Genomic DNA, 10,085 nt, shown 5'->3' with positions numbered 1-10,085 from the left:
GCTAGAGAAGAATATCATGTTTGGTAGGGTGGAGGGTCAGAGAAAAAGAGGAAGACCTCCAGTGAAATGGATTGGATAAGTGGCAGCATCAATGGGCTCAAGTGTGGCAACGATAGTGAGGTTGGCCCAGGATTGGGCAGTGTTTTGTTCTGCTGTGCATAAGGTCGCTATGAGTCAGTACCGACTGGATGGCACCTAACAACAACAAACCATTCAGAAGTGGTCTGCCTTTACTTCTACCTCTTCTGTCTTATTCTGGAAGCTCTGCTAAAATCTGTCCACTATGGGTAACCCTACTGGTATTTAAAATACTGGTGGCACACCTTCCAGCATCACAGCAACAAATAAGTCACCAAGGTATGATAAATTGGCATAGGAGTGGTGGGTCTTTCAATTAGTAGTAGAGATGTTAACTACTGCAGTGCCAGAGCAGTTGAGAACGATTCCACTGCCAGGGCTCCTTTGGAGCAATGAATAAGGTGTGAGAAAGTGTGCTTAGCAATAAAGGTCTCCCAGGTTGCAGGACTTTCCGAGCTACAACTTGGGGAGTTAGGGGGTGCAATCCTGAGCAAACTAAGACAAGTTAGTCACCTAGCTCTAGGGTTACGTGATCTTGACTTGGCTACTACTGTATCAATCAGGTATCAACATAGCAATTGATACTACCCAAAATGAGATAATTTAAGAAAGTGAAAGATTACTACAAAAACCGCTCAAACCTATTATCTGTTAACATTTGCCACTTTGTTCTCTCTCTCAGATTAAGGTCATGTGAGAGGAGTTTATTTACAAAAGGACTAATATCGAAAGTATATGGACAGGTGTAGTAGAGCCACCAGGATTATGACAAGAACATGGGCTACCAGCATGAGGCTGTTACCACTGTGAGCATAAAGGGAAGAGGTGACCAGAACAGAGAAGGAGAGTTATATAGAACAGCTAAGCTTGAGTGGAGTAATGTGCAAGTTCACAGTCACCTGAAGGGACCTCGTAAAGAGGAAACTTAGGGAATAAATATCCTAACCTCACTCTCTTCCTTTCTGATCCGGGGCAGATTCCCACTAGCCAAAATCAACCAAACCCCCACAGCAAATGACTCCATTAGACATTCTGTGACAGAGAACAATGTGGTGAAGGAGTGTGGATGACATCACACACACTTCCTTACTAGCTCTGTGGTCCACTGAGCAGCAGTTCAAGATGGGGACAGGACCTGTGGCCACTTCACAGAGATGTTGGAAGAAGTAAATGAAATGCTACTTGTGAAAACATTGGCTGAGTAATAAGTAGCTATCAACATGGATTCCTTTTAATAAAAATCTGTCTGCTCCAATTTAAACCCCTTTCCTTCTTACCTTATGTACTTCCTACTGTGGCTCCTAGTACACAGTGGGCGGAAGGATTTGGTTATAGCTGCATACCAAGTCATGCTGAGTTCATGTAATTAACTTTAAAATTAAAAAATAAAAAAGAAGAGAATGTATTGCTAATAAGTTCAGAGAGAAATGAGGGACATTTTTTGGTAGAGAAAAATTACTTGCAGTACATTCCTAAGCAAGAAGCCCAGAGATTCCATGTCAGTGATAAGAGGTTCAAGTCAAAAGAATAGTAAGTGTGAAATGAAAGGAGAGGATTTTTTAGAAGAGGAGGGATTTTTGAGGCTTTAAAAGAAAAATCCAAAAGAAGGAAGGAAGGGGATTGAAAAAATGAGTGAGAAGGGAAGGATGAGGGCAGGCAGTGACATTTTCCTCTTCCTAAAATGTCTCCTTAAAGAAAAAAGCATGTATTGATGAGCTGTAATTCTTTCCTGCACTTGACATTTGGAGAGGGTTTGAGAAATCCTGTCATGGTGTATCTGGGGCTGCATACGAAAGGCTGCCTAATCCCAGATGGCTGGAGGAGGGAGGATTTCTTTTCCCCAGTCTTCTGTGCTGAAAATGGCATTTGAATGATGATCCCTTGGCTTCATAAAAACACCACTGAAAAAGTGATCTTCCTTGGACATAGGAAGGTAACACAGGGCAGAAGGCCAGAGAAGACATGGGGCTCAGGTGTGGGGCTTCTCTGTAACATGTGCTTTTATCACTGTCTGAGTTGTATCGTGTCTGTAAATAAGTTAGGACATCCATTTTAGTAGACCCATTCTGAAGATCAAGTTCATATGTCAATGTGTGGGCTGACCTACATGATCTTGCCACCAAAATACAGAAAGCTGACCATTGTGTAAAACTCATGCTTGAGAGCAATGTCTTCCTGTCTCTTGTTTCTCCCAGAGACTCCCATTGACCTACAGGTAGTCAATGCCACTCACAAGCAGAGAAGTATGACATGAAGAGAGGAGGGAAGGAAGACACATCTCAAAGTTTATTAAGAGAATGGTTGGTGTTGTTATTAGTTCTGACTCATAGCAACCCTGTATAGGGTTTCCAAGGAGTGGCTCGTGAGTTTGAACTACTGACCTTGTGGTTCAAACTGACCTTGTGGTTCAGTGCATTATCCTGCTGAGTCACACCAGGGCTTCTAGAGAGTGTTGGTAGTCATGCTTTATTTTAAAATACTTCTACATTAAGAGATTGTCCCCCTTTTCAAAATATATGCAGGTCACCTTTTCTATTAGGCAGTACAGTCATGCTGCTGAGAACTATGAGCTTTTAAGGAGATGACAAAACTGAAAAAAAAAAAAAAGTTCCAGACCTGAAAAAAATAGTGGCTCAAAAATTAAAAGAAAAAAGTTGAAATTAGCAAATGTTTAACTTAAAGTGCTCAAAATAACTTCATGTTCATTTTATGAATAATTACACTTGCTGTTGTTGTTAAGTGCTGTTGAGTCAGTTCCGACCCATAGCGACCCTGTATAGGGTTTCCAAGGAGTGACTAATGAGTTTGAACTGGTGACCTTTCAGATCAAACCAACTTTGCAGTCCAGCGCATTAACCCATAGCGCCACATCGGTACTCCATTTAATGTAATAAAATTTCACTATTTTTGAAACCTATCTGTGGGCTTGATCTTAATATTTCACAAGGATTCCAATATATGCCTAAATGACTGCTGAGAGGTGGTGTTGTGGATTAGGTGTGGTCTGCTAACCCCAAGATCGGTGGTTCAAATTCACTAGATACTCTGGTTTGGAAATCCTAAAATTCAGCTCTACTTTGTCATATAACAGGATCACTATGAATTAGAATTGATTCCATAGCCATGGGTTGGTTTGGTTTAGAAATACATTTATGGTATTAAAATATAAAACAGTGCACATAATATGATTGCACTTGTCTGCAAAAGAAAAATAATTTTCCTAGGAAAGACTGGAGGATTGGCAGGATATACACCAAAATGGGAATGATCAGTGGTAAAATTACAAGAGATTGAATTTCCCCCTCAATTCTCTGTGTTTTCTAAGGAGCCCTACTGGCTTAATGGCTAAGTGCTCAGCTTGGCAGTTGGAACCCACCAGCTGCTCAGTGCAGGGAGATGTAACAATCCGCTTCCATAAAAATGACAGCCTTGGATACTCTATGGGGCAGGTTTGCTCTGTCTTACAGGGTCACTGTGAGTCAGAATTGACTTGATGGCAATGGGTTTCCTACTTAAAACATATTATTTCTGGATAGCAGACAGGTGAGTTTTGTATATTTAAGGGCTCTTTCTCTGATAATTAATAAATTCTAATCAGAGTGTCACTGTAGGATAAGTACTGGGCTGCTAAATGCAAAGTTAGCAGTTCTAAGCCACCAGCAGATCCTTGGAAACATTATACAGGGTTGCTTTGAGTTGGAACCAACTCAACGGCACTTAACAACAACAATAATCAGAGAAAGCTATGTAGCAAGTTGGACTAGGTGGGATCTGCTGACAGTTGCCTCTTTCTATATCTGAGGTTGAATATCATTGATTTTGATTGAAGAGTAGCCAAGAAAACTTTGTGCCATATTCAGAATAAGCCACTTATAAAACAAATAGAATTTTGCAAGTCTTCAGTGGATTCTACTTATATTTAGACTAGGATATCAAACCTTTATCATATCCCTCCTCTTCTGCCCTTGTTTGTCCATATCTCAAAGGAAATCTCTAGCTACTCTCGTGTTCTATTGTGAAAATCTGTGGGCATGAGAGGAAAAGCAGATTACAAAACAGCACGTATGGTATAGTCTCATTTATGCAAAATTAAATGGATATATTTCAGTCTGTATATATGTACAGAGCTTTCTGGAAGGATATTCTCAAAATTTATGCAATAGTGATTTACCCTAGGAAGTATTGTTTTGGTTAATTTTTAAAGACACGGTTTGACAATTTTAAAGAAATAATGTGTGATTTTTACAAAATCTGTTATTTTTATTTACTTGTCTGACTCATTCTTGTTTAAGAGCTTTGACGTTGTTAGCTGTTGGTAGGTGCTGTTGAGCCAGTTCCAACTCAAAGCAACTCTATGCATAAGAATGGAATACTGTCTGGCCCGGCACCATCCTCACAACTGTTATGTTTTAGTTCATTGTTGCTGCCATTGTGTCAATCCGTCTGTTTGGGAGTCTTTATCTTTTTCACTGATCCTTCATAATGTCCTTCTCAAGGGACTGGTCCCTCCCAACAAAGCATACAAAGTATGAAAGATGAATTCTCACTATCCTCACTTCTAAAGAACATTCCGGTTGTGCTTCTTCCAAGACAGATTTGTCTGTTTTTCTGGTAACCCATGGTACTTTCAATATTCTTTTCCAACACTATAATTCAAATGCATCAATTCTTGTATGATATACCTTGTTCATCACCCAATTCTCACATATGTATGAGGAGATTGAAAATTCCATGAATTGGGTCAGGAACACCATATTTCTTAAAGTGGTATTTTTGCTCTTGAATGCTTTGAAGAGGTTGTCTGCAGAAGATTTGCCTAGTGCAAACCATTGTTTGGTTTCTTGACAGCTGCTTCCATGAGTATTGATTGTAGATCCTAGAAAAATGAAGTCTGACAACTTCAATCTTTTCTTCATTTATCATGATGTTATTTGCTGGTCCAGTTGTGAGGATTTTTGTTTTCTTTACATTGAGGTGCAACCCCTACACAGAAGGCTATAGTCTTTGATCTTCATCAGTGTTTCAAGTCTTCTTTCAGCAATCAAGGTTGTATCATCTTCATATCTTAAGTTATTAGTGAATCTTCCACCAATCCTGATGTAATGTTCTTCACATAACCCAGCTTCTCTGATTATTTACTTAGCATACAGATTGATTAAGTATGGTGAAAGTATACAACCCTACCACACACCTTTCCTGATTTTACACCATTCAGTATCACCTGTTCAAAACAACTGCCTCTTGGTTTATGTATAGGTGTCTCATGAGCACAGTTAAGAGTTTTGGAATACCCATTCTTTGCAATATTATCCGTAGCTTGTCATGATCCACAGAGTCAAAGGGCTTTGTGGTATTCCCTTGTTCTGCTCTAATGACTGACTCTTGGTTTATATACAGGCTCCTCATTAGCACAATTAAGTGTTCTGGATTATCCATTCTTCACAATGTTATCTATAGTTTCTTATGATATACACAGTCGAACAGGGTCCTGGTATAAACAGCAGACTGCTAACTGCCAGGATGGTAGTTCAAACCCACCCGTTGCTCCTTGGAAGTCCGATACATAGTTGGTATGAGTTGGAACCGACTTGATGGTACACAACAACAACACACAGTTGAATGCCTTTGCATAGTCAGTAATGCACAAGTAAACTTTCTGGTACTCTCTGCTTTCAACCAACCCATCTCATGTTAGCAATGATATCATATTCCTAGTTCCACATCCTTTTCTGAATCCAGCTTGAATTTCTGCCAACTCCCTGTTGATGCACTGCTGCAATGGTTTTTAATTATCTTCAGCAAAATTTTAATTGCATGTGCTTTAATGATATTGTTTGATGATTTCTGCATTCCATTGGGTCACTTTCTTTGGCATAAGCACAAATATGGATCTCTTCCCATCAGTTGGCCAGGTAGCTGACTTCCAAAATTCTTGACATAGGTGAATGAGGGCCACCAGTGCTGAACCAATTTGTTGAAACATCTCAATTGGTATTCTGTCAATTCCTGGAGCCAATACCTTCCGTGTAATTTGGACTTCTTCCTTCAATACTATCAGTTCTTGATCATATGGTACCTCTTTAAATGACTGAATATAGACCAATTCTTTTTTGGTACAGTGACTCTGTATTCCTTCCATCTTTTTTTGATGCTTTCTGCATAATTCAGTATTTTACTTATAGAACCCTTCAATATTGCATGTGGAGCCTTGATTTTTTTCTTCAGTTCTTTTGGATTGAGAAATGCTTAATATATTGTTGTTCCCTTTTAGTTTTCTAACTCCAAGTCTTTGTACATTTCATTATAATACTTTACTTTGTCTTCTCAAGCTGCTTTTTGGAATTTTCTGTTCAGCTCTTTTACTCCATCATTTCTACCAGTTGCTTTAACTTCTCTACACTAAAGAGCAAGTTTCAGAGTCTCTTCTGACATTCATTTTGGTTTTCTTTTTTCCCTTTTAAATGATGCTTTCTTCATGGATGATGTTCTTAATGCCATTCCATAACTGCTCTGGTCTTCAGCCATTAGTGTCTAATGCATCAAATCTTGAAATAGTCTCTAAATTCAAGTGGGATATACTCAAGGTCATATTTTGACTCTCATGGACTTGTCTGAATTTTTTTTAGCATCAGCCTGAACTTGCATATGAGCAGTTGATGGTATGATCCACATTTGGCCCCAGGCCTTGTTTTGACTGATGATATTGAACTTTTACATAATCTCTTTCTACATATGTAGTCAATTTGATTCCTATGTACTTCATCTAAAGGGGTCCATGTGTGTAGTTACATTTATGTTGTTGAAAAAAAAAAACCAAATCCATTTGTTGCAATGGTTCCAGACCCATGTAAATATGGGGTTTTGTAAGAGAAAGAATAAAGGGACATGGAAAGTGAAACTCCTGCTTCTTAAAAGTTTATTTTGCTTATTGTTATTTGTAGTAACTGAAAGAAATGTAGGAGATGTTATGCTTCAGTTGAAGGGAGAAAAGCTGCTACTGGAGTTGCCTGGGGGAAAGGCCTAGCTAATTAAGCAAGATTACTGAAATGGGCCAGGCCCTACTTGATTCACCCTGCCAGTCAGAGGCCCAAGACCACATGAACATGGGAATTTGTTGGGTGTTGAGTAAAGAGAGCTCATAAGTCTGCCTTTAGCCTATACTTTATTGGATATTCTAAAAGGAAGTTAGGAATTTCCTGGAAGGACCAGGCTTTATTTATAGAATAAGGCTTAGGTGGGAACCTGAATCCCATCCTGAACTGCTGAGAGAACAGGTGAGTTATATTTAAAGGAAAGGCACAAAGTGGCTGGCTTACAAGTTTTCATGGTTGTGCTTACAGTTAAAATGATAGGGGGAAACTTAATCTGTAATGAAATCTTCCAACAAACTGATGCAGCTCTGGAAGCACTCACTCATCTATGTCAAGAAATTTGGAGAACAACTACCTGGCCAGCTGACTGAAAGAGATCCATATTTGTGGCCATTCCAAAGAGAGACCCAAGGGAATGCAGAAATCATTGGACAATGTCAATGATATCCCATGTGAGTAAAGTTTTACTAAAGGTAATACAGAAACAACTGCAATTATACATTGACAGAGAACTTCCAAAGGTTCAAGTTGGTTTCAGAAGGGGACGTAGAATGAAGGATATTATTGCTAACATGAAAGGGATGTTAACTGAAAACAGAGAATAGCAGAAAGATGTTTTTATATGCCTTACTGACTAAGCAAAGGCTTTGGATTCTGTGGATCATGACAAGCTATGGACAACATTGAAAAGCATGAGTATTCTGGAACACTTAATTGTGCTCATGAGAAACCTGTACATAGACTAAAAGGTAGTTGTTCAAACAGAACAAAGGAACATCTAATGGGCTTAAAATTAGGAAAGGTGTGCATCAGGGTTGTACTCTTTCATAATATTTATTCAATCTGTATGCTGAGTAAATAATCCGAGAAGCTGGACTGTATGAAGAAAAATGTGGCATCAGAATAGAAGAGATTCATCAACAACCTGAGATATGTTGAAAGTAACCAGGACTTAAAGACCACAACCTTCAGTGTGGGTTGTATCTCAAAGTAAAGAAAATAAAAATTTTCACCACTGGACCAATAAAAACCATCCATATAAATGAAGAAAAGACTGAAGCTGTCAAAACCTTCATTTTGCTCAGATCAACCATAAACACTCATGGAAGCAGCAGCTAAGAAATCAAATGATGTATTGCATTAGGCAAATCTGCTTCACAAGACCTTTTTAAAGTGTTGAAGAGCAAAGATGTCAGCTTGAGGACTAAGATGCACCTGAACCAAGCCATAGTATTTTCAGTAACCTTATATACATGCAAAAGTTGGATAGTGAAAAAGGAATACCATAGAAGAATTGATGTTATGGTGTTGGAGGAGAATATTGGAAGTACCACAGACTGTCAAAAGAACAAACAGATCTATGTTGAGAGAAATACAGCCAGAGTGCTCCTTGGAAGCCAGGATGGTCAGACTTAGTCTCTCAGATTTCAGACATGTTAGGAGGGACCAGTCCCTGAAGAAGGATATCATGTTTGGTAAGGTGGAGGGTCAGAGAAAAAGTGGAAGACCCCCAACAAGACTGGCACAGTGGTGGCAGTGATGGGCTCAGGTGTAGCAATGATTATAAGGTTGGTGCAGGACTGGGCAGTGTTCGTTCTTTTGTGCATAGGGTGGCTATGAGTCAGAAATGACTCAGTGGCACCTAACAACAACAATCCATCAAGGCTAGAAGACCCTTGGAGTGGCCAGGGCAAAGTAAATAATCCACTGTCTTTTCTAGCCTTAGTCCATTACTTTCACCAAACAATGCTCTGTTCTGCTGGCTCTGGGTTAAGAGAAGGTGGGAGAAGATACTGATTGGATGACATGATTCAGCTGTGGATGTTGTTGTTGTTAGGTGCCACTGAGTCAGTACCGACTCATAGAGACCCTATGCACAAAAGAGCAAAACACTGCCCGGTCCTGGGCCAACCTCACAATTGCTATCACACTTGAGTCCATTGATGGTGCCACTTTGCCAATACATCTCTCTGGGGGTCTTCCTCTTTTTCTCTGACCCTCCATCTTACCAAACATGATATCCTTCTCCAGCGACCGGTCCCTTCTGACAATATGTCCAAAGTATGAAAGATGACGTTTGGCCATCCTGGCCTCCAAGGAGCACTCTGGCTGCACTCCTTCCAACACAGAGCTGTTGGTTCTTTTGGCAGCCCATGGTACTTTCAATATTCTCTTCCAACACCCTAATGCAAATACATACATCTTTCTATGATCTTCCTTATTCACTGTCCAACCTTTACATGCATATGATGGTACTGAAAATACCATGACTTGTGTCAGGTGCACCTTAGTCTTCAAGCTGACATCTTTGCTCTGCAACACTGTAAACAGATCTCGTGCAGCACATTTACCTAATGCAATACATCGTTTGATTTCTTGACTGCTGCTTCCATAAGTGTTGATGGTTGATCTAAGAAAAATGAAATCTTTGACAACTTCACTCTTTTCTCCTTTGGTAAGAATGTTGTTTACTGGTCCAGTGGTGAGGATTTTTGTTTTCTTTTATATTGAGATGCAATCCATACTGAAGGCTGTGGTCTTTGATTGTCATCAGTAAGTATTTTAAGTCCTCTTCACTTTCAGCAAGCAAGGTTGTATCATCTCTATATGGCAGGTTGTTAATGAGTCTTCGTCAATCCTGATACCATGTTTTTGCATAGAACCCAGCTTCTCAGATTATTTGCTTAGCACACAGGTTGAATAAGTATGGTGAAAGAATACAACCCTGTCTCACACCTTTCCTAATTTTAAACCATTCAGTGTTCCCATGTACTGTTAGAACAACTGCCTTTTGGTCTATGTACAGGTTCCTCATGAGCACAATTAAGTATTCCAGAATACTCATACTTTGCAATGTTGACCATAGCTTGTCATTATCCACACAATCTAAAGCCTTTGCATAGTCAATAAAGCATA

The sequence above is a fragment of the Chrysochloris asiatica genome, unplaced genomic scaffold (genome assembly GCF_000296735.1).
Source record: "Chrysochloris asiatica unplaced genomic scaffold, ChrAsi1.0 scaffold00064, whole genome shotgun sequence".
In the NCBI taxonomy this organism is placed as follows: domain Eukaryota; kingdom Metazoa; phylum Chordata; class Mammalia; order Afrosoricida; family Chrysochloridae; genus Chrysochloris; species Chrysochloris asiatica.
Note: the sequence above shows the minus strand (reverse complement) of the source record.